General features: G+C 42.6%; 1 non-coding gene across 1 annotated transcript; it reads left to right on the forward strand.

The window, feature by feature from the left end:
• The first annotated feature begins 5,542 nt into the window (after positions 1 to 5,542).
• LOC130709576 (small nucleolar RNA R71) lies at positions 5,543 to 5,649 on the forward strand. Its single transcript, XR_009010052.1, has one exon. It is a non-coding gene; the product is annotated as a small nucleolar RNA R71 (small nucleolar RNA).
• Positions 5,650 to 22,930: the final 17,281 nt, after the last annotated feature.

The raw sequence follows: 22,930 nt of genomic DNA on the forward strand, positions 1-22,930 counted from the left end.
CTTCATAAAACACAACAAAACCATGCAAGTCCTAAACTTTACTTAAAATGCAAGAAAACTACCTATAAAACTACCAAATTACCAAAACGAAATAAAAACTAAAGAAAAGAATAAAAATGCATGAGAATGCATGAAACACTACATGAGACTCAACGAAAAGACTCAAAACAACCAAAGAAATGACCCTAAAAACACTACTAAAATAGGGTCATCACACCACTATACTCAACGACAGCTCGTCCTCGAGCGTAAATAACAGTCGCTTGCCCTCAAGCGTAAGAAATGCTCCCACACAAGTGCTCACCACAAGGAATACTTCACAAAAACAGGGGGACAAAGTAATCACAGCTAGTTCCAAGAGAAAGACCCAACAACCTACTTCATGCATCCTTTGAAAAGAGAAGAGTGTAGAGTCCATTCATGAGAAGCATTTAGATCTACAAATCCTAGGATGAGATATTAATTTAGTGCACTGAGCACACAAGCAAGTTCATAGGTCCTGAATGTCATTCACTCAATAGCAACAAAGATCAAACATGCAAATATTCAAAGAGACTTCCATAAGGGTTGAAACATTGGCTAGGAAAAACATGATGGTGGTTGGTCCCTAAGGGAAATCTAGGCTTTCAAGCACATTGAGTGTGGTCCTCTTCTAAAAACCCCGGAGCTTTTCACAACAAACACTTTAGCACAAGTCTCTTGCACCCCTTTTCAAACTCTTCTTTTTTTTCTTCTTTTTTTCAACTCCAACTATTGGTTAGGAGTTCTTTTTCTTTCTTCTTTTCAATGTTTTTTTTTCTTTTAGGGCAAGAGACTATTTCTTATTTTTCCAGCTCCATATAACACAACAAGGACCATCACTCCCCACTATTCCAACCAAACATCCGCCCCACAAACTTGGCTACAACAAGATTCTCCACTTAAGCTCAAATGGGGCAACTAAAGGTAATGTTCAACCACAAACTCAGAATCTCAAGAAATCCTATAAGTCTCAAGAATAAAACAGGAATCACTAAGCATGCTATGAGTGAAATTAACGCAGAACCAAGAATTGCAAATGAGTCAGGATCCTCCAGAGAATTTTTATGGTGAAGGGTCAAAGATAGACCCTTAATGGACTCACCTCGACTCCTTTCTCAAGAGACACTCGGAAGACCGAAGTCTCCTCCTCTCTTCCCAATCATGCAATCACTCATCCCCAAAAACAACAACAAGTATTCACAAAAGCATTTTCAAAAACAGCACAAGTAGGGAAGCAAAACTATAGCTAAAAGCATATGAGTATAGGGAAGTAAAAAGACCCAAAAACAAAAACAAAACCAGCTAAAACAATGCATGATCAAAAGAAAACAAAATCTACAAATGGAAAATATGCTAAAAATGCATGACCTAAACTAAGAGTAGAGATACCTCAACATGGTCACTCCATGGGGTCATGGTCACCCCTTCCATCGTCATAATCCGGATGAACACCGGCATCGTGCATCAAGCTCAAGTCTATCATCCCCTGCTCCAAGGTATTAAAATCCAAGGGCCCATTATACCTGGGGTCTGATGTGCTACCTCCCCTCCAATGAAGGTCAAGATCCCTGTGTAGGCGATCTTGCCTCAAAAACATCCGCCCGAAAGCGGCCTCCATCCAAGCAGGAGAAGGATCAGCATGTGGTGGAGTAACTACCTCAACATCTTCTGCTTCCTCCTCTTCTTCTTCCTTTTCTTCTTCATCTTCTTCCGCTGGCTCCTCAGGATCCTCTTCCTCTTCATCCTCTTGAGGCATCCTTGCTGTCCATTCCTTATAAAGTTGAGTGATCCTCTCCTTACTGAGCAGAGGTGCCACAGGCAACCTCTTCTCAATAACATGGACTGGCCTCCTAGCTCTGTCCCTCACCGCATGAATCAAAGAGCAAATCAAGTGAGGAAAGATGGGCCGATGCTTGTCTTTACTCCTGTTGTAGAGGGAATAAATCCGACCAGCAATGATGGTGGCCACGTCCATAGGATGACCTCTCACGATGCAATAGATAGCAACCAATGTAACCTCTCTAACTTCAGATTTGTTAGAGCTAGGAATGAGGGAATCCTGCAAAAATTCAGCCCAAACTCTAGCCAGCGGTGTCATATCCTTCCTTCTCACAAAAATGATTTCATCTTCAACTGCTTCCCAGTTCCGCCCAGGCCTAACAATTACTGCCTTCATGTCTTCCAAAATCTCCGGTGACCTCTCCTTTAAGAGCTCATGATAAGTGGCCTTCTCGGGGAAAAGCTCCTTCTCTTGGTCCTCTGTGAGGAGACCAAGATGCCTGCGAATGACTGCTGGATTGTAGTCAATCACATCTCCCCTGAACCAAGATGAATTCACCGGTGGCCTGGACCTGTCCTCTTGATTGTCACAGTAGGTGTTCGCGTAGAACTCCCTAACCATGACTTCACAAGCAAACGGAATGGGGTTGACCCAATTCTTCCACCTCCTAATCTCCATGGCTTCTTGCATGCCCAAGAGGTCTCTCCTTCCCTCCCGATACAAAACTCCCCGCTCCTTCACACACTCCTTGTGTGCTAGGTAAGCTCGGTAAAACTCCTCCTTAATCGCTGATAGGAAGCGGGAGCGATCAAAACTCCGGGAGGTGGAGGAAGAAGCTGCAGCTCTTGTGTTGGTTCTTGCTCTTTTCACAGGCATCTGCAAAGTTGTTAGCCCATACACAAGCCACAAATGTTAGAAATGTTAGTTCAAAAAGAAAAAGAAAAGAAATAAGAAACTTAGTACAAAAACAAAAATAGGACAACCTAAGAGCACCCAACAAGTTTCTTAGTGATTTTGGCAAAGAGAGAAAAACAACCACAAGAACTTGCCAAAAACGACTAAGAGAACCCATTGAGGCATTCTATCAAACACCTTATAAGCAAAAGCTAAACTAAACTAATCCACAAAATCCTAACTACCCATTCCTCACAAATTTACAATCCCTTTCTAATTAAGCACAAAATCAACCCAAAAAAAAAAAACAAACACAACCCAAACCCAACTTGCACTAGCACAAATTCACTCACCCTCACCCAAAAGAAGCATGCATTGCACAACTCAAGAACTATGATGAAGAAAAGTGGAAAATGGAACTTACCTTGACTTGAGAGTGAGTGGGTGCAAGTGGAATAGACTTGATGCAATGCAGAACTTTGAAGTAAAAGGAAGAGCTAATGTGTGTGCAAGTGAGAAATGTGAAGTGGAAATGGGGTATGAAGAGAGTGGGGTGCGTTTTTTATGGGAAAATGGGAGTTAAGAGTGGGAAAAATGAAAGGTTGGGGTTTTAAAACCCAAAATATGGCAGAAACAACGTACAGGAGCGCTCGAGGGGAACGCTCAGGCGCTCGTGCCAGATACAAAGGCAGTGCCCCTGCCACTAATTGGCGCCTAGGCGCCCATGAATTGGCGCCTAGGCGCTCAACCCAGTTTTTTCACAAAAATTTTCCTTTTTTTCTTTTTTTTTTGAAATTAAACACCTAAAATACTACAAAATTAAAAGATAGTAAATAACAAAATGAAAAGAATGGGTTGTCTCCCATTTAGCCCTAAGTTATAGTCCTAGGTGGACTCTCCTTCCGATGGTGTTAGGAAGGAAATTCCTTTCCATTGATTAACTTACCACAAGTGCAAGGAAGAAACCTTGCACAAAACCTCTGGAGTAAATCCTCCCATGAGGCAATGTCCTCTTGCTCATCAAACCAAGCTCTAGCCTCCCTTGTCAAAGAATGAGGGAAGAGTTTAATCTTCACTTCATCACTTGAAACGCCCTCAATCTTAGCAAGGGTGCTAGCTTGGGTAAACTTCACCATATGAGCATGTAGGTTCTCGTACTTGGACCCCCCATACTTGTTACCATTAACAAGCTTGATGAGAGCCGGATGGAACTCATCAATTTGGGCATTAACCTTGGGGATCTCTTCTGAAACCTTTGACCTTCTTCTAATCACATCACAAACAAAGTCATTGTCATGGTTAGTCTCAATCATAGGATTAAAAACAGAAAACCGTACCTTTTCCTTACCAACACGGAGAATGAGGTGACCATTGTCAACGTCAATCTTAACTCTACCAGTAGCTAAGAAAGGTCGACCAAGAATGAGAGGAATATTCTCATCCTCCTCCATATCAAGCACAACAAAGTCTACGGGGAACACATACTTGTCCACCCGCACCATTACATCCTCCACAATTCCATATGGAGTCTTGAGGGATCAATCTGCCTTTTGCAAGGAAAGCATGGTTGGAGTAACCTCTCCTAGGTTAAGCCTCTCAAACATGGTGAGCGGCATCAAATTGATGCTCGCTCCAAGATCACACAAGGCTTCCACATCCGCCATGCCTTCAATTTCCACCGGAATAGTGAAACTTCTGGGGTCCCTTCTTTTCTTCGGCATCTTCCGCTGCAAAATGGCACTACATTCCTCCGTCATCAACACCGTCTCATCTACTCCCTTCAATCTTCTTCTCTTATGCAAAATATCCTTCATAAACTTAGCATAAATAGACATTTGTTCCAAAGCATCGGCAAAAGGAATACTAATGTGGAGCTTTTTGAAAACATCAACAAATTTTGAAAACTTTTTATCTAAGCTCTTCTTAGCCAATGCTTTAGGGAACGGAACCTTTCTAGTTTCAGGAGTAAGATCAACTTCCTCTCTCACCTTAATAGGTACAACTACTTCTCCTCCCACTATCTCCTCTCTATTTTCTCCCTCTGTTTTTTTCTTCAATTCACTAATCACTCTCCCACTTCTAGTGGCTACAACAGAGGCATTTTCTTGCTTAGGATTGGGGATAGTGTCGGAAGGAAATTTACCTTGAGGTCTCTCGGCTATTTGCTTGGCCAGCTGGCCAAATTGATTCTCAAGATTCTTGATAGCCGCCTCTTGATTCTTGTAATTGTTCTCCGTCCGGTTGATGAAAGTTTCCACCAACTCTTCTAAGCTCTTCTTGGAACCACTACCTTCACCTTCCCCTCGCTCTTGAGGTTGTCTTGAGCTTTGGCCTAGAAATCCTTGGCTAGAAAATTGTCTTTGAAAGCCATTTCCTTGCCCATTATTACCTTGCCTCCAAGAAAAATTAGGGTGAGTCCTCCATCCTGGATTGTAAGTATTTGAAAATGGGTCATTCCGAGCTTGACCCATGGCCTTCACTTCCTCCTCCGGTCTAGTCTCTGTGCATTCTTCGCTGTCATGTGGCCCTCCACAAGTTACACACTCCACCTTGGCAACTCGACTACCAATCTTGGTAGTCTTCATTTGATTTTGAATCTCATTCATTTGCTTGGAGAGTTGCTTGTTGGAGGCCATAAGTTGATCATAAGCTTCAACCTCAAGGACTCCTCTTCGGGCTTGGCGATCATTACTAGAGTTCATGGCTCTTATAGACATCTTATCAATCAGCTCATACCCCACTTGTGGAAGTAAGGCATCGAACTCTCCACTTGAAGCCGCATCCAAACCAAACCTCGAAGAATATTGGAGACCATCATAGAACTTTGCTACTTGCTCAGCTTGAGTAAGGTTATGTTGAGGACACCTCCTCAAGAGCTTCTTGAACCTCTCCCAAGCTTCATAGAGATTCTCATCGGTGGATTGAGTAAAAGTCATGATGTCATTCTTGAGCTTCCTCAAGAGGGCTCTTGGAACAAACCTTGTGGTGAACTTCTCAACCAAGTCTTCCCAAGATGTAATGCTACCTTGGGGCTGTGAATTCAACCACTCTTCAGCAGTATCCCTCAATGAAAAAGGGAACAAACTCAAGCGGATGGTGTCCGCTGAAACATTCTGAACTCTGTAGGTGTTGCAATTGCGGATAAACCGCTCCATGTGTGCATGAGAATCTTCAAGAGCACCTCCACCATACTGATTTTGGCTCACCAAGTTGATAAATGCCGGCCTCAGCTCAAAGTTTCCCGTGCCATCGGGGGAAACTATGCTGCCCGGATAATCGTAGCTCATGGCAGCCGAGGTGAGGTCTCTGAGAGAACGATTGGCATTCTCCAATTCTTGCTCTTGAAGTCTTTGAGCAAGAGCCTCATTCACTATTTCTTCAATGTGGGCTTGCATCTCCTCTTCCGTCATTTGAGCAGCCATGGCTTCGAGCCTTTGTTGGGCTCGACGACGGCGAAGAGTACGTTCAGGCTCCGGATCAAACAGCAATGGATCTGTGCCAAGCCTCTTGTGCATAAACTGAAATCACAAAAACAGAGAAAAGGTTAGTAACACCTATTCAATGCAATGCTTAGTAAAACAAACAAACAAACTCTTTAACTTAAACCGAAAACCACAAACAATCCCCGGCAACGGCGCCAAAAACTTGTTGGACAATTCGCAAGTGTACGAATACCTCCGGGTTTTAAAATAGCAAAAGAGCAATGTTGAAAATGATGTAAATAACAATGATGGAAAATTGCCTTGGGTTTTTGATCAACTAATCCATTTTAGTCCACCTATCCTATGCATGGGATATCTTGATTTATCTCTTGTTGTTATAGCCTATGTACTTACTAGTTGATTCCTCACAAAAGTAATTCTCTCAAATTGAAAGATAAGCCCAATTCCTTGTGTACTTAAACATTCATAAGAGTATGAAAGCATGTATGTTCAGGCCAACAAAACCCTACCCTCACTCTATTCCTAGAAGCAAGTATAGAAGGATCTATTCCAATTCATGTCCCTAAATCATAACAAATTTCCATTTGATTATAATCTAGCCTATAACAAAGGTGCACCAAAGCTAAACATGCAATAAGGAATTGAAATACAAGATTAAATCAAGACTCATGCATAGAGATAGGAATTAACAAACTAAAATTTCATAGAATCTCTTAACCCAAAGCAAAAAGAGAACTAGCCACTCATGGCTAGTGAATCCATGAAGAAAATGTAAATAAAACCTGAGGAAAAGTACAAGTTGGAAGCCTCCCTTGGCCCCAAAGTTCTCCTCAGCTCTCAAACTTGACCAAAAATGAGTGAAATGTCAAAATGTATCAAAGAAATTGGCCTAAGCCTTATTTATAGGCAAAATGAACGAAACTGGGCGCTCAGGCGCCAATTTAGAGCGCCTGAGCGCCAATTGCATGTTGAAAGTCATGCTCTCTGACCTTATTGGCGCCTAGGCGCCCATTCCCAGCGCCTAGGCGCTCAAGCTCGCCTGAAAATGACTTTTTGGCTTCTGAAACTCCTCTTTTCAATACTCTTTATGTTCTTCATCAATTCCTTGCTTCTTGGCCTTCTTTCTCCTTCAGTTTCTGCACTCCAAACCTAACCAACAAGACAAGGAAGATTCTAGAAGCTCCAAGAGCTCATTAGCACAAGAAGTCCTTCATAAAACACAACAAAACCATGCAAGTCCAAAACTTTACTTAAAATGCAAGAAAACTACCTATAAAACTACCAAATTACCAAAACGAAATAAAAACTAAAGAAAAGAATAAAAATGCATGAGAATGCATGAAACACTACATGAGACTCAACGAAAAGACTCAAAACAACCAAAGAAATGACCCTAAAAACACTACTAAAATAGGGTCATCAGTAGCGTCGGTTCGCGCCGGCCTATTGGGCCATAAGGAAATTGAACTTTGATTGGAAAGTTGCTAGCGAGAAGAGACTCTTGCAATTGAATGAGCTTGATGAGTTTCGACTCCGAGCTTACGAGAGTGCTAGCATCTATAAGGAAAAGACGAAGAAGTGGCATGATAGGAAAATTTTGAATAGGGAATTTGTCTCAGGGCAATTGGTGCTGCTCTTCAATTCTAGATTGAGACTCTTCCCTGGGAAACTTAAGTCTAGATGGTCGGGACCCTTTGTGGTCAAGAGGGTGTTTCCTCATGGTGCTGTTGAGGTTGAAAACCCAGAGACCAAGAACACTTTCACCGTGAATGGACAGAGGTTGAAAGTGTACCAAGGTGGTGAGGTGCTGAAGTTGGAAACCATATTTTTCAAACCTCCTTGACAAGGGGGATAGTCTACCTAAGACTATAACAATGGGCTGCTTGGGAGACAACCCAAGTTTTGTTATTTTTGCTTGTTTGTTTGTTGCATTGTGCAGGGATTGAGAGCCTAAATGCTAGAGTAGGAGGTGACTCTAAGACCTCCATGGTAAGTGGTAAAGAAGGTCAACTCTTTCCCTTAGTTTAGCTCATGCATTCTTACATATTTTCTCTTTTATAGCTTTTATTTTTCTTTTTATCATGCATTGATATTTAAGTTTTCGTTTGTGGGTTTTTCACTTCCCTATACTCACATGTTTTAGCTATAGTTTTGCTTCCCTACTAGTGCTGTTTTCGAAAATGCTTTTGTGAATACTTGTTGTTGTGTTTGGGGATGAGTGATTGCATGTTGGGGAAGAGAGGAGGAGACTTCGATCTTCCGAGTGTCTCTTGAGAAAGGAGCCGGTGTGAGTCCATTAAGGGTCTATCTTTGACCCTTCACCATAAAAATTCTCTGGAGGATCCTGACTCACTTGCAATTCTTGGTGCTGCGTTGATTTCGCTCATAGCATGCTTAGTGATTCGTGCTTTATTCTTGAGACTTGTAGGATTTCTTGAGATTCCGAATTCATTGTTTGAACATTGTCTTTAGTTGTCCCATTTGATCCTTATTGGAGAATTTGTTGTAGCCAAGTTTTTGGGATGGATGTTTGGTTGGAATATTGGGGAGTGATGGTCCTTGTTGTGTTGTATGGAGCTGAAAAAATGAAAAATAGTCTCTCGCCCCAAAAAGAAAAAACAGTAAAAAAAAGAGAAAGAAAAAAGAACTCCTAACCAATAGTTGGAGTTGAAAAAAAGAAGAAAAAAAAGAAGAGTTTGAAAAGGGGTGCAAGAGACTTGTGCTAAAGTGTTTGTTGTGAAAAGCTCCGGGGTTTTTAGAAGAGGACCACACTCAATGTGCTTGAAAGCTTAGATTTCCCTTAGGGACCAACCACCATCATGTTTTTCCTAGCCAATGTTTCAACCCTTATGGAAGTCTCTTTGGATATTTGCATGTTTGATCTTTGTTGCTATTGAGTGAATGACATTCAGGACCTATGAACTTGCTTGTGTGCTCAGTGCACTAGATTAATATCTCATCCTAGGATTTGTAGATCTAAATGCTTCTCATGAATGGACTCTACACTCTTCTCTTTTCAAAGGATGCATGAAGTAGGTTGTTGGGTCTTTCTCTTGGAACTAGCTGTGATTACTTTGTCCCCCTGTTTTTGTGAAGTATTCCTTGTGGTGAGCACTTGTGTGGGAGCATTTCTTGCGCTTGAGGGCAAGCGAGTGTTATTTACGCTTGAGGACGAGTTGTCGTTGAGTATAGTGGTGTGATGACCCTATTTTAGTAGTGTTTTTAGGGTCATGTCTTTGTGTGTTTTGAGTCTTTTTGTTGCGTCTCATGTAGTGTTTCATGCATTCTCATGCATTTTTATATTTTCTTTAGTCTTTATTTGGCTTTGGTAATTTAGTAGTTTTATAGGGAGTTTTCTTGCATTTTGAGTAAAGTTTAGGACTTGCATGGTTTTATTGTGTTAATTGAAGGATCTCATGTGCTAATAAGCTCTTTGAGCTTCTAGAATTTTCCTTGGCTTGTTGGTTAAGTTTCAGATCAGGAACTGAAGAAGGAAGAAGGCCAATAAGCATGGAATTGATGGAAAACTTAAAGAGGATTGAAAAGAGGAGTTTCAGAAGCCAAAAAGCCCTTTTCAAGCGAGCTCAAGCGCCTAGGCGCTGGGGGATGGGCGCCTAGGCGCCAATTGGTCCAGAGAGCATGTTTTTTACATGCAATTGGCGCTCAGGCGCTCTGAATTGGCGCCTGAGCGCCCAGACTCGACCTGTTAGCCTTTAAATAGGCTTTTTGCCATTTCTTTTGAAAAAAACTTTTGTCATTTTTATCATTTTGTTTCATAAGTTAGAAGAGAGAGCTTGAGTTCTGAAGCTTTGGGAGCTTTCCCTAGGTCTTATGTTCCAAGTTTTATCTTTATTTTCTAGCATGGATTCCATAGCCATGTTTGGCTAAACACCTTTTTGCTTTGGGTTCCTTGTAAGACTCTTGATGTTTTAATCTTATTTCCTTTTTCTTCACATGAATCTTCTGAGTAAACCCTTGAATTCCATATCTATGCTTTATGTTTCAAGTTAGATCATGAGCTAGCTTTATGCTTTTCTATAATATAATGGAAATTTGTTATAGGTTAGGGACATGATATGGGATTACCTCTTATATGCTTGCTACTAGGAATAGAGTAGGGGTTGGGGTTTGTTGGCCTGAATTGCATGCTTAGTGCCGTTAGCAAATGTTTAGGTTGTCAAGGAATTGAACCTATCTTCTGACTTTAGAGGATTGTCTATTCAAGGCATTGATAGATGATTACATAGGCTATAACATCAAGGAGAGACTCATAATTTTTGTGGGAAGAAGAGGTTAATTTAAAACTGATTTAGTTAAGCAAGAACCCAAGGCAAGATCACCATTGTTATCACACATTTACATTTCTTAAGTTTGTCACTCAATCACTTGAACAATCAATCATTAAAACTGAATTTTATTTGCTTTCCAACCTTGAACTTGATTCTTAAACCGAACTCGCATTCCAATTCCCTGTGGTTCGATAAATTAAAACCGGGTAGATTCTGTACACTTGCGGATTAACCAACAAGTTTTTTTTCCGGAGCGATCCCCAGTCATCAAGGTCGTGTTGGGATCGCCACCTTCAGGGAATTTTTCCCACCTAGCACTCTCTGCAATTCAGTTTGATTGAAATCGCCGGATACAATTTTTGTATTTTCAATCAGACGTTATAGTCAACAAACTTCCGAGATGGAGAACAAGAACGTGTCTTTGTTTATATAGTTTAGACGTTTTAGCCAACAAACTCCCGAGATGGAGAACAAGAACATGTCTTTTTTTTTTTGTCCTAATTTTTTGCTCCTTCCCGCCATGCCATTTCTCCTGCTCCGCGCTTGCTCAGACTTCGCAGTAGTCGTCCCTTCTGATTAGAGTACTACGTCGAACACCTTATCCTACACCCCCGACTCGCCACCCATTTTCCGCTCTTGTAAGGCCGGTCGCCCCGTTCGGTCACCTTGTGGTAGAATGGGCTCTTGCCTAGCTTGTTCCCTCGCTTGACGTACCGGGCCGCCATTGAAGGTTTAAAATTCGCAGGCCCCACCGGTTTCCAACACTCCACCTTCCCTTTTCCTTCGTTCCTGCGGCGACGCGCTTGGCACTATTCCTCTTCAGTCTTCAACCTCGCCCCGGGATTGATCAACTTTTCCCAATTTGCTTTACCCGCCGCGACTTTGCCGTAGCTTCAACTGAACCGCACCCTGTAGCACTGCCCCCTTCTCTCCGCTTCCTTCCTAACACATGCCCAAAAGGGTTGGCTTTTTGAACCTGGGAAACCTCCAGAATGCTGCGTCCTTTTGACTTCAATTGAAGAGGTCAAAATTGTCTTCTACCAACTTCTCCAAGCGCCTTTCCTGATTAACTGTGAGCCTGGGCTCAATCGCCAGTACTCCCCTACTGAATTTATACATTTCCAGGTTCCCAATCACGTTTGCCCAGCGCTCCTCAACGTGAGAATCAGTAAATTGCGGAATTGCCCGTCTTTCCCTGACCTGCCATGTGACCTTTCCTGATTTCGGTTCCTTCTTGGTCCCCCATACCTTTCACTGATCCACCATCCCTGTCTTCTCGCGCCGCTCTAACCCTGGCCCTGGACGCTTCGCTGATCCTGATCGCCTTCCAAAATCTCAATCTCGTGACATCTATGCCCAGCGCCAGCTCCCTTCTTCCCATACAAGCTCAGGCAGTTGTTGTAACATTCCCTCGCCCGCCGTTGATCTACCGCGATCTTTCCTACCTTCCCGCAGGTCAGCGGGTATTTCACCGCCAGTTGGGCTGTTGATATCACTGCGCAGAGACGGTTCAGCGTGTTCCGACCAATGATGACATTGTACGACGCCACTACCTGCAAAACCAAATACCTTATGCGCAAGAGCTTTGCGTTCTCATGAACGCCAAAAGCTGTGTCCAAATCCAAGTAGCCGCGTACCCAAACCTGTTCCCCCGAAAAGCCTACCAAAGTCCCGGAATATGGCATCAGGTATTGATCTGTTAACCCCAATTTATCAAATGCGTCGCCATAGATGATATCTGAAGAACTACCCTGATCTAAAAGCACTCTTCGCATATTGTAAATGTTGATCCTCACCATTACCACCACGGGATCGTCCTTATGTGTCTTAATTCCCTCAAAGTCTGCCTACGATATCACTATGTCTGGGTGTTGAAAACCAAATGGAATCGAAAACTCTTGTACTGAACTCACCACCCTAACATGCCTGCATCTCGCCGCTTGTGTGTCGCCGCCTCCGCCGAAGCCCCCTGCAATTGTATTCATCGTCCCAACCGGCGGTTCGATATCCTTGTTGAAGGTTTCTTCATCTCATATCTTCCTTGTTGCCAATGTCACCTTCCTGTCTGTTGTTGGTTTCTGACGGCGGTCACCCCACCTGCGATCATCCTGTTGGCGGTTTCCCTTGTAGCGATTTCCATGTTAGCGCTCGCCCTGCCAGCAATCGCCGAGATCATTCATTTGTGAGCGTCCCGCCCTGATCAGCCTCTCAATCTCACTTTTCAACGTAAAGCAGTCACCGGTGTCGTGGCCCGTCGAGTGTTGACACTCGCACCACTTGGTTTTGTCTACCACCACTCGCGGCGGATTAACTTCTCTCTCGCCCTCTTCGACTGCATGTGTTTCCTTTACTTCCCGAAGCAGTTCTGTCAAATGCGCGCTTAGGTTTTTGCCTGACCCCTCTCGCCGGCGAGAATCAGTTTGTTGCCACGGGCGCCGACACTCAAAGTTTTCCTTCTTCGGATAGAGTTTTTCCTTCGCAAGCTTCTCCGATGGCTTGATTTTCTTATCCCTTCGCTTACTAATTTCTCCTTTCTCCCGACCTTGCCTGCCTGCTGGAGATATGTCCTTTTGACCGCCATCTTTTTCCGTTTTTGCATGCCTCCTTTTGAACGCATCGTCTTCCTCATCCAAGATGTAAGTGTTCGCCCGAGCGCGGACTTCCGCCATCGAACGAGCTGGCTTCCGAGTTAGGTTGCTATTCAGCCTCCCCGGCAGCAGTCCATTCTTAAAGGCGCATAGGCTTGCGGCTCCGACTCCTCGATCTTGACAGATGTTGCACTATACTGGCTCACATAGTGCTTCAAAGTTTCTCCTTCTAACTGGCGAACATTATACAGATCATCAATCGTAACCTGCTTGATCTTGCTGGCGGAGAATTGAACAAGGAACTTCGACGAGAAATCGCAGAAGTTCGTGATAGATTCGCGAGGCAAAGTCTTGAACCAAGCCATCGTCGTGCCTTTGAACGTTGACGGGAACATCCTGCACTTCACCGCATCAGAAGCTGCACTTATAACCATCTTTGTGTTGAAGTAGAGTAGATGATCCTTCGGATATGTTTTTCCGCTATACGTCTCCAGAACGAGATTCTTCATGTTGTCGGGAATTTCTACCTCCCTTACCGCCGCCGAGAACGGCTCAAACCCCGCAACAGCCTCCGCTTCCCGTTCTCCCTCGTCCTGTTGCTCAAGGCGATAGTAGTCTAACTGCTCTTGCAAGTAGTCATTCCGCTGTCGTATGTTGTCAACGCTGTGGATCAAACGTCTCCAGTCTCTATGAGTGATCAAAGCTTGAGGTAATGGCGATCCGCCTCCTGAAGCTTCCGACGAGTGTGTTGGAGATCCTTGCTGCGAAGGTGAGGACGGTGGAGTAGGAAATGGAGGTGTCGAAGAGGGAGGAGGAGGAGGCGGCAGGGGCGGAGGAGGAGTCGGTTGCTTAGGTTGGTCGCGACGAACCTCCTCACGACGCGGCCTTCCCCTCACACGACGCGGTGGTGAACCGCACCTCTGCTCCAACGTTTCGCTGTGTCGACAACGGCGAGTCTCCATCGGATTTCAACCGCGAACCAGAAATTCAACCAAAAACACGAAAATTAGAGGAAATTGCACAGAACTCCGAACTTCTCTCAACCAAAAACAGCAATCCACGTAGTCGGGGAATCGAAATCTACCGATCCCCACAGACAGCGCTAAATGTTCCGGCCAAAAACACAGAAAGGAGGTATAATACCTAAAGAGAGAGGATTGCAATGAGAGAATCTAGAGAGAGAGAGAGCGTGTAACCGCTTAGAGAGAGAGAGTGTAACTGAATCTTGAGTTTGTTATTCATGAAATTAGCTAAGAGTTCCCTACAATTGGTAACCGCCCCTATTTATAGGCTAGGGGTTGGGCCTGGCGTGTCTAACTGTCCTTAGTGGGCCGATTAGGCCTCTCGGAAGACGCCCAAACCCTGGCTTGTGCGTCGCCTTGGGGCGAGCATCCTTGGGCGAGGGCCTGTGGGGTCTCGCCCAGTCCAGCTTCCTCCTGAGGCTCCATCATTGCTGCTCTGTATGGGAGTATTCAGGATCAGATCCATCAGTCTTCGCTCCAAATCATTGTGGGGTCGAGTTCAATAGTAAGACGGATCAAAATAACCCTTTGGGACCACAGGAGAACCATATCATGATGGAGGTCATCCATCCAAATAAACATGCGTCCAAACGCATCTCCTACCAATGCTTGAGGCTTAGTATGTTGTGGTGAAACCTTAGATTGTTGAGCTCTTGTAGTAGCTCTCGCCAAAGGTGGCTGTTTCGGTGGCCTTGCCGAATCTTTTTCCGCTTCTCGGATAAGCCTTCACTTCTCACGTGCATCAGTGAAAGACCATGGAGCTCTCTATAGAGTAGCTCACCCAGTCTGACTTCACTAGTTTGGTGATCAAGTTCAGAAAGCCCAATAGTCCTTCGAGTTTCTTGACATTGTCCACCTCATAAATAGCCCAAGAGATGGCTCGTGCAACATCAATGTTCAAATCCTTCATCAGACAATAATTAATCATGCTACCGGATCTTCGAATCTCAGTCTTGTTTGAGTGGGTGGCTACCTAGTCCATCACGAACTGAGCCCACACCCGTGGGATAGGCAACAAGTTTGGCCTATAAATATAGCTAGGGGGCTCATCTTTAGCCTCTACCCACTTCACTCCTGGTCGGGCAGGTCGCCAACACTGCATCATAACGATAGTGATTCATTAGATTGTCATAGGCCAACTTAGTTTGACCAAACATAGGAGATTCCTCTACAAGAGTAAGGAGTTGGAGACATGATCTGATAATGGCCTCGAGGCTGTAATCCATCGATATACCCTAGAAGTATGATTTAAAGGTGGGCAATGCTGGTTTGTTTGCCTAATCAACCCATCTGGTATTGGCATAAAACTCTTTTACTAGCTTTACAAACCCTTGAGCAATGGGTATAGCCAACGTTTCCAATCTCTTCTCTAAAATCTCCCTGAACTCTCAAAGAGCATCACCCCTTTCAGGTAGAATCCTCTTACTCTAAATACCTCTCGTTGTGATATCTCTTTCTTGTAGAACTCAGATTTTACAAAGGAGAGGAATTTGATAGTTTTATATGGCTGAGACAAACTAGCATCCTTCCTCTTGGCTGGCAGCTTTCGAGACCTATATATATGAAAAATAATAAGAAAATTTCCAAGAGGCAAGCATGACATAATATTTTCAAAAGGGACTAATTTTACATTTTTAATACTCATGATTTGGTGTTTAATGTTCTTCTTTATACATATCGTTCCAAAATTAAACCCTCGACTTAAATACTAAACAAGTATAGTTATTTCCCACTATATAGGACCTTATTGGTACATAAAAATTAATTTATATCACACATATTCTGTTTAAAAAATGTAAGATCAAGATTTGATCAGTGGTTGCATCTCTATATTTTGATGATTACAATTAAGGTTTTTGAGGATGAACAATTATTGTACTCTAACGTTTGTCCTCATGAGTTATGACAAGCAGGCTCTGATTCTGACCCAAGCCGATTCCATTAGAAGAAGAAGAACCTAGGGTTACCAAAAAGAGAGCTCTAAAGCTTATTATGTTCGTTCAGAACAGTGGCAAATCCTTCAGAAGTTCTGAAAATAGAAGCTCTCAAGAGGTACTGAAGAACCGGAGTCAGATGTTCTGAAGACCAGATGTTCCTGAAGGAACGGTCCTGAAGTAGACGACTCAAGTTCTGAAGACCTGCAAGAAGTTGGCTCTGGAGACCCAAGCTATTCTAGCTCTGACGTTCAGAAGTTCTGAGGAACTTGTTCAGAAGCAGAAGTTGCAAGGTCAGAGGATCCAAGCTTCCGTGTGACTCTGATCAGAAGCTTCACCAACGTTCATCTGAAGCACTCCAGATCATAAGTCAGCTGGTGAAAGGACAGGTCGCTGTCAAAACAACAACAACAACAACCAACTCAGGGCACCAATCTTTGATGGTGAAAAGTTTGAGTACTGGAAAGATAGAATCGAAAGTTATTTCCTTGGCATTGACCCAGATCTCTGGGATATGGTCATGGAAGGCTATACTGATCCAGTAGATGCTTCAGGAGTGAAGATCCCCCGTACTGAAATGACTGACGCTCAGAAGAAGCGTTTCAAGGATCATCACAAGGCGAAGTCTATGCTGTTCAGCTCAATATCATATATTGAATATGAGAAGATCTCTGACAAAGAAACAGCAAAATCCATCTATGACTCCTTAGTCATGACGCATGAAGGAAATGAAGAAGTCAAGGAGACCAAGGCTCTTGCTCTCATAAAACAATATGAGCAGTTTAAGATGGAATCTGGTGAAACCATTGAAGAGATGTACTCAAGGTTTCAAACCCTGATTGCTGGAATTAGAGTGCTGAACAAGAGCTACTCTATTGGTGATCATGTCAAAAAGATCATCAGAAGTTTGCCTAAGGAGTGGATGGCTTTTGTCACTGCACTGAAACTCTCCAGGAATCTGAACTCCTTGAAGCTAGAAGAGCTTGTGAGTCATCTCAGAAGCCATGAGATTGAACTCAAAGAGCACAAGCCTCAAAAGAAAGACAAATCTATTGCTCTTAAGTCAAAATCTGACAAAGCGAAAGCTTATCAGGCAGAAGAGGAAGACTCCTCTGAAGAATTATCAGATGTGTCTGGTGATGAAGAGCTATCTCTTTTCACAAAGAGATTAAGCAAACTCTGGAAGAACAGACACAGCAAGGGCAAAGGACTGAAGAAAAGTACTGGAAGATTTGAATCTTCATCTAGTCAGAAGAAGTCCTCTGGGAAGGAAGTCACCTGCTTCGAGTGCAAGGAATCCGGGCACTACAAGAGTGACTGTCCCAAGCTGAAAAAGGACAAGAGACCAAGAAAAGTCTTCAAGAAGAAAGCTCTTGTGACATTTGATGCGACTGACTCTGATGAAGCTGAGTCAGAAGAAGACGAAGTTGTGGATGCTCTGATGGCTACCACTAGGAGAGATGCTGAAGCACAAGATGATACAGTAGCTTCAGAAGATGACTCAGACTCTGAAAATGACGATGAGGTATTCTCTAATTTTTCTCCATCTGAGTTAAGAACTGCATTAGTTGAAATAATGGAGAAACATGATGTGCTTTTAAATAAACATGAAAAGCTTAAAAGAAAATATGTTGCTAAAACTAGTACATCAGAAGTTCATGAGAAGTCAGTCTCTGGACTCATTGAAGAGAACTATTCTCTAAAAAATGACAACTCTGTTCTTCGTGCTAAAAATGCAATGCTAGAAGATCAACTTGTATCATCTGATGTTAAGCATGAAACTCTATATGAGAAAGCGTTTCAAAGGTTCCTAGCCAAAGGCATAGACAGAAGTCTTATGGCTTCAATGATCTATGGCCTAAGCAGAAATGGGAATAGTGGCCTTGGCTACTCCCAATCTATGAGAGGTGAGTCATCTGAGCCCAAACGCGAACCCTTGCATAAGCATTTTGTTCCCGCCGGTACTGTCATTCCAGAAAAGGTTACACCCAAGGTGGTAAAACCAAAGGGAAAATTTAAACTTGACATGTCTAAATATTATAATCAAGTTCCCTTGTATTATCCTCCTGCTGCACCCAAAGTTTTGAAAACTTCTGGGAAAACTAACAAGAAAGCCAAAGATATGGGTACCTAAGACAAAAATTATTCCTGTTGCAGACATCTTATGCAGCTCAGTTAAAACACCTATCATGGTACCTGGACAGTGGATGCTCGCGACACATGACGGGCATAAGGTCTATATTCCAAAGACTGATACCGCTTAAGTCAGGAGGAGACGTTGGCTTTCGAGGAAACCAGAAGGGAAAAATCATTGGAAAGGGTTCCATAGGAGATGGAAGAATTCCAGTCATTAATGATGTACTTCTGGTGGAAGGATTATTGCATAACTTGCTCTCCATAAGCCAAATAGCTGACAATGGTTATGATGTGATCTTCAATCAAACTGGCTGCAAAGCTGTCAGTCAAACAGATGGATCCGTTCTGTTTTCTGGGAAGAGAAGAAATGATATTTACAAAATCAAATCTTCTGAACTGCTATCTCAGAAGGTCAAGTGTCTCATGTCCGTTAATGATGAGCAATGGGTCTGGCACAGACGTCTAGGGCATGCCAGCCTCAGGAAGATCTCTCAACTAAGCAAGCTAAACCTCGTCAGAGGATTGCCTCGTCTGAAGTTCTCATCAGAGGCTCTGTGTGAAGCTTGTCAGAAGGGAAAATTCACCAAGAAGGCCTTTAAAGCAAAGAATGTGGTATCTACAACAAGACCCCTTGAGCTACTTCACATTGATATATTTGGACCAGTGAAAACTGAATCCATTGGAGGAAAGAAGTATGGGTTAGTCATTGTGGATGACTACAGCAGGTGGACATGGGTAAAGTTCTTAAGGCACAAAGATGAAACACACACTATGTTCACCAACTTCATTACCCAAGTTCAGAAGGAGTTCCAAACTTCAGTGATTACTGTCAGAAGTGATCATGGTGGAGAATTTGAGAACAAAGCCTTTGAAGAATTGTTCAACTCTCAAGGGATCTCTCACAACTTCTCCTGTCCTCGCACTCCTCAACAAAATGGAGTTGTTGAAAGAAAGAACAGAACTCTTCAGGAGATGGCTCGCACCATGATGCAAGAATCAAGTATGGCCAAGCACTTCTGGGCAGAAGCAATCAACACTGCATGCTATATCAAGAACAGAATCTCCATCAGACCAATTCTGGAGAAGACTCCTTATGAGCTGTGCAAGGGAAGACAACTTGATATCTCTTACTTCCATCCCTTTGGGAGTACTTGCTACATGCTCAACACTAAGGAGTAATTGGGTAAATTCGATTCTAAAGCTTTAAAATGCTATTTTCTTGGTTATTCTGAAAGATCTAAAGGTTTTAGAATTTATAATATTGTCCCTCAAACTGTTGAGGAATCTATCCAAATTAGATTTGATGACAAGCTTGGCTCAGAAAAGTCAAAGCTGTTTGAAAGATTTGCAGATCTAAGCATTGATCCTTCGGAAGCAAATCAACCAAAGAACAGCCTAGAGAATGTTGCTTCAGAGCCAGAAGCATCAGAAGATGCTCCAACAACTTCTGATCAACTTCAGAAGAAGAAAAGAATAGTTGCCTCTCATCCAGAAGAACTGATTATTGGCAATAAAGATGCTCCCGTCAGAACCAGGTCCATGCTCAAACCTTTAGAAGAGACTCTTCTAAGTCTGAAGGGACTTGTATCTCTCATTGAAAATAAATCAATTGATGAAGCTCTTGAAGATAAAGGGTGGATTCTGGCAATGCAAGAAGAACTAGATCAGTTCACCAAGAATGATGTATGGTCCTTAATGCCAAAACCCAAAGGTTTCCATGTCATAGGAACCAAGTGGGTATTCAGAAACAAGCTGAATGAAAAAGGAGAAGTTACGAGAAACAAGGCAAGACTGGTAGCTCAAGGCTACAGTCAACAAGAGGGAATTGACTACACTGAGACTTTTGCTCCTGTGGCAAGGCTTGAAGCTATAAGGATACTGATCTCATTCTCTGTGAATCATAACATAATCCTTCATCAGATGGATGTCAAGAGTGCCTTCCTAAATGACTACATTTCAGAGGAAGTGTATGTCAAGCAACCTTCTGGCTTTGAAGATGTTAAGCATCCAGAGCATGTCTACAAGCTCAAGAAGTCGCTCTATGGACTGAAACAAGCTCCCAGAGCTTGGTATGAAAGGCTCAGCTCCTTTCTTCTGAAAAATGAGTTTGTAAGGGGTAAAGGTGACAACACTCTTTTCTGCATAACCTATAAGGATGATATTCTTATAGTTCAGATTTATGTTGATGACATTATATTGGGTTATGCTAATCCTTCTCTGTGCAAGGAATTCTCTAAGATGATGCAGGCTGAATTCGAAATGAGCATGATGGGAGAACTCAAATACTTCCTGGGAATTCAAATTGATCAACGACCAGAAGTCACTTATATCCATCAGAAGAAGTATACCTTGGAACTTCTGAAGAAGTTCAACATGAGTGACTGCAACATCTCTAAGACTTTAATGCATCCAACATGCATTCTTGAGAAAGAGGAAGTTTCCTCTAAGGTTTGTCAGAAGCTCTATCGTGGAATGATAGGCTCTCTTCTTTATTTAACAGCTTCCAGACCTGATATATTGTTTAGTGTGCATCTCTGTGCTAGATTTCAATCAGATCCTAGAGAGACTCACTTAACAGCTGTTAAGAGGATCCTCAAATATCTGAAAGGAACCACTAACCGTGGCTTGATGTATAGAAGAACATCAGAGTATACACTTTCAAGTTTTTGTGATGCTGACTTTGCTGGAGACAGAGTGGAAAGGAAAAGCACCTCCGGAAGCTGCCATTTCCTTAGAGCAAATCTTGTCACATGGTCAAGCAAGAGACAGAACACAATTGCTCTATCAACTGCAGAAGCAGAATATGTCTCAGCTGCCACTTGCTGTACACAAACCATGTAAGTCCCTAAATTCATTTTGTATCGTTTTGGAGAAAAATTGAATAAAAATGAGGTTTTTGGCCAAGTTTGTAAATTGATAGATTATAGCTGTCAACTTGTTTGGATTTTTAGAGGGTCTTAACGACCTCGGTTGGGAAACCATCCTTCATGAGAGTTGTATGTAAGATCAAGTTTTGATCTAGTAGTACAACTCTATGTTTTGATGATTACAAGTTAACCTTTTGATATGAACAATTGTGGTACTCTAACGTGTTTTTCTGAGTGTGCTATTTACAGGCTCTGACCTCAACTCAATCTCACACAAATCAGAAGCATTGTGTATAAAGAGTGACCCAAGCAACGCTTTCGCATTCACCATGTTCAGTATGAACAGTGGAAAAGCTTCAGAAGTTCTGAAGCTATACAAACTCTGATGAGGACTCAGTCACTAGAAGCTCTGAAGATCCAGAAAGTCTGATAACCAAGAAACACTGAAGGCTCAGACATTCTGATGGTGTAGAAGACTCTGAAGATCCAGAAGCTGAATAGTGGAAACTCTGATGTCCAGAAGCAAGATACTCTGAAGACCATGTTCTTCCCTCTGAGTTCAGAATCAGAAGAAACAATGGTCAGAGGATCTGGGCTTTCCCTCTGACTCTGATCAACCGGCTTCACAAGTTCCAATATGAAGCATTCCCCTGATCAGAAGTCTCCTAGGTTTAAAGGTCGCGTCGCTATCCAAGTACAAAAGCAACTGTACCTTCCTGACGACCTACCTAACGTTCTCAGCCACAGCAGAAGCTGGATTTTCCAGAACTGCCCTCCAACGGTAGCATTTCCCATGCATCGCTCAACCCTAATCCTTGGAGTATATAAAGAGGTTGAAGACTGAAAGAAACGGCTAGAAGCATTCACATACGCAAGACATATTCAAAATCTTCTAAGTTTTCTTTCATCTGAAATTCATTGAGTTTACTATTAGCTTTTTAGAAGCAAATCTCTTGTAAACAATTCTTTGATAAACAGTTTGTTTAGTTCCTTTAGGAGATCAAGGTTGATCGGATCCTAGAGAAGACTAAGAGAGTGAATCTTAGTGTGAGCTATGTAAGTGTAATTGTTAGTCACTTGTAGGTTTCAAGTGCAGTTGTAACTCTTACCTGATTAGTGGATTGCCTTCATTCTAAGAAGGAAGAAATCACCTTAACGGGTGGACTAGAGTAGCTTGAGTGATTTATCAAGTGAACCAGGATAAAATCCTTGTGTGCTTTTCTATCTCTTATCTTTAGCACTTAAGTTCTCGAAAGATTTGTCAAAATCTTTAAGGTGGAAGTTTTATACTGAAAACGTTATTCAAACCCCCCCTTTCTACCGTTTTTCATACCTTCAATTGGTATCAGAGCGCAAGTTCTGATTACCATACCTAACAGTGTTCAGTGATCCGGGCCGGTGTGAAAAACAATGGCTGCCACCACCAGTGAAACTCAAAGAGATGGTTACAATGCAAAGCCTCCTATGTTCGACGGTCAAAGGTTCGAATATTGGAAAGATAGACTGAAAAGTTTCTTTCTGGGTTTCGATGCAGATCTCTGGGATATTATTGTGGATGGCTACGAGCGTCCAGTTGATGCAGATGGCAAGAAGATCCCAAGGTCAGAGATGACTGCAGACTGCAGATCAAAAGAAGCTGTACTCACAACATCACAAAGCAAGAGCAATTCTTCTAAGTGCTATTTCCTATGAAGAGTACCAGAAGATTACAGATCGTGAGTTTGCAAAAGGCATTTTCGAATCTCTGAAGATGTCTCATGAAGGAAACAAGAAAGTCAAAGAATCAAAGGCATTGTCTTTGATCCAAAAGTATGAATCCTTCATCATGGAGCCAAATGAGTCCATTGAAGAAATGTTCTCCAGATTTCAGTTGCTTGTAGCTGGCATACGACCTCTCAACAAGAGCTACACAACAAAAGATCATGTCATAAGGGTCATCAGTGTAAGATCAAGATT

This window comes from Lotus japonicus, chromosome 3 (genome assembly GCF_012489685.1).
Source record: "Lotus japonicus ecotype B-129 chromosome 3, LjGifu_v1.2".
NCBI lineage: Eukaryota > Viridiplantae > Streptophyta > Magnoliopsida > Fabales > Fabaceae > Lotus > Lotus japonicus.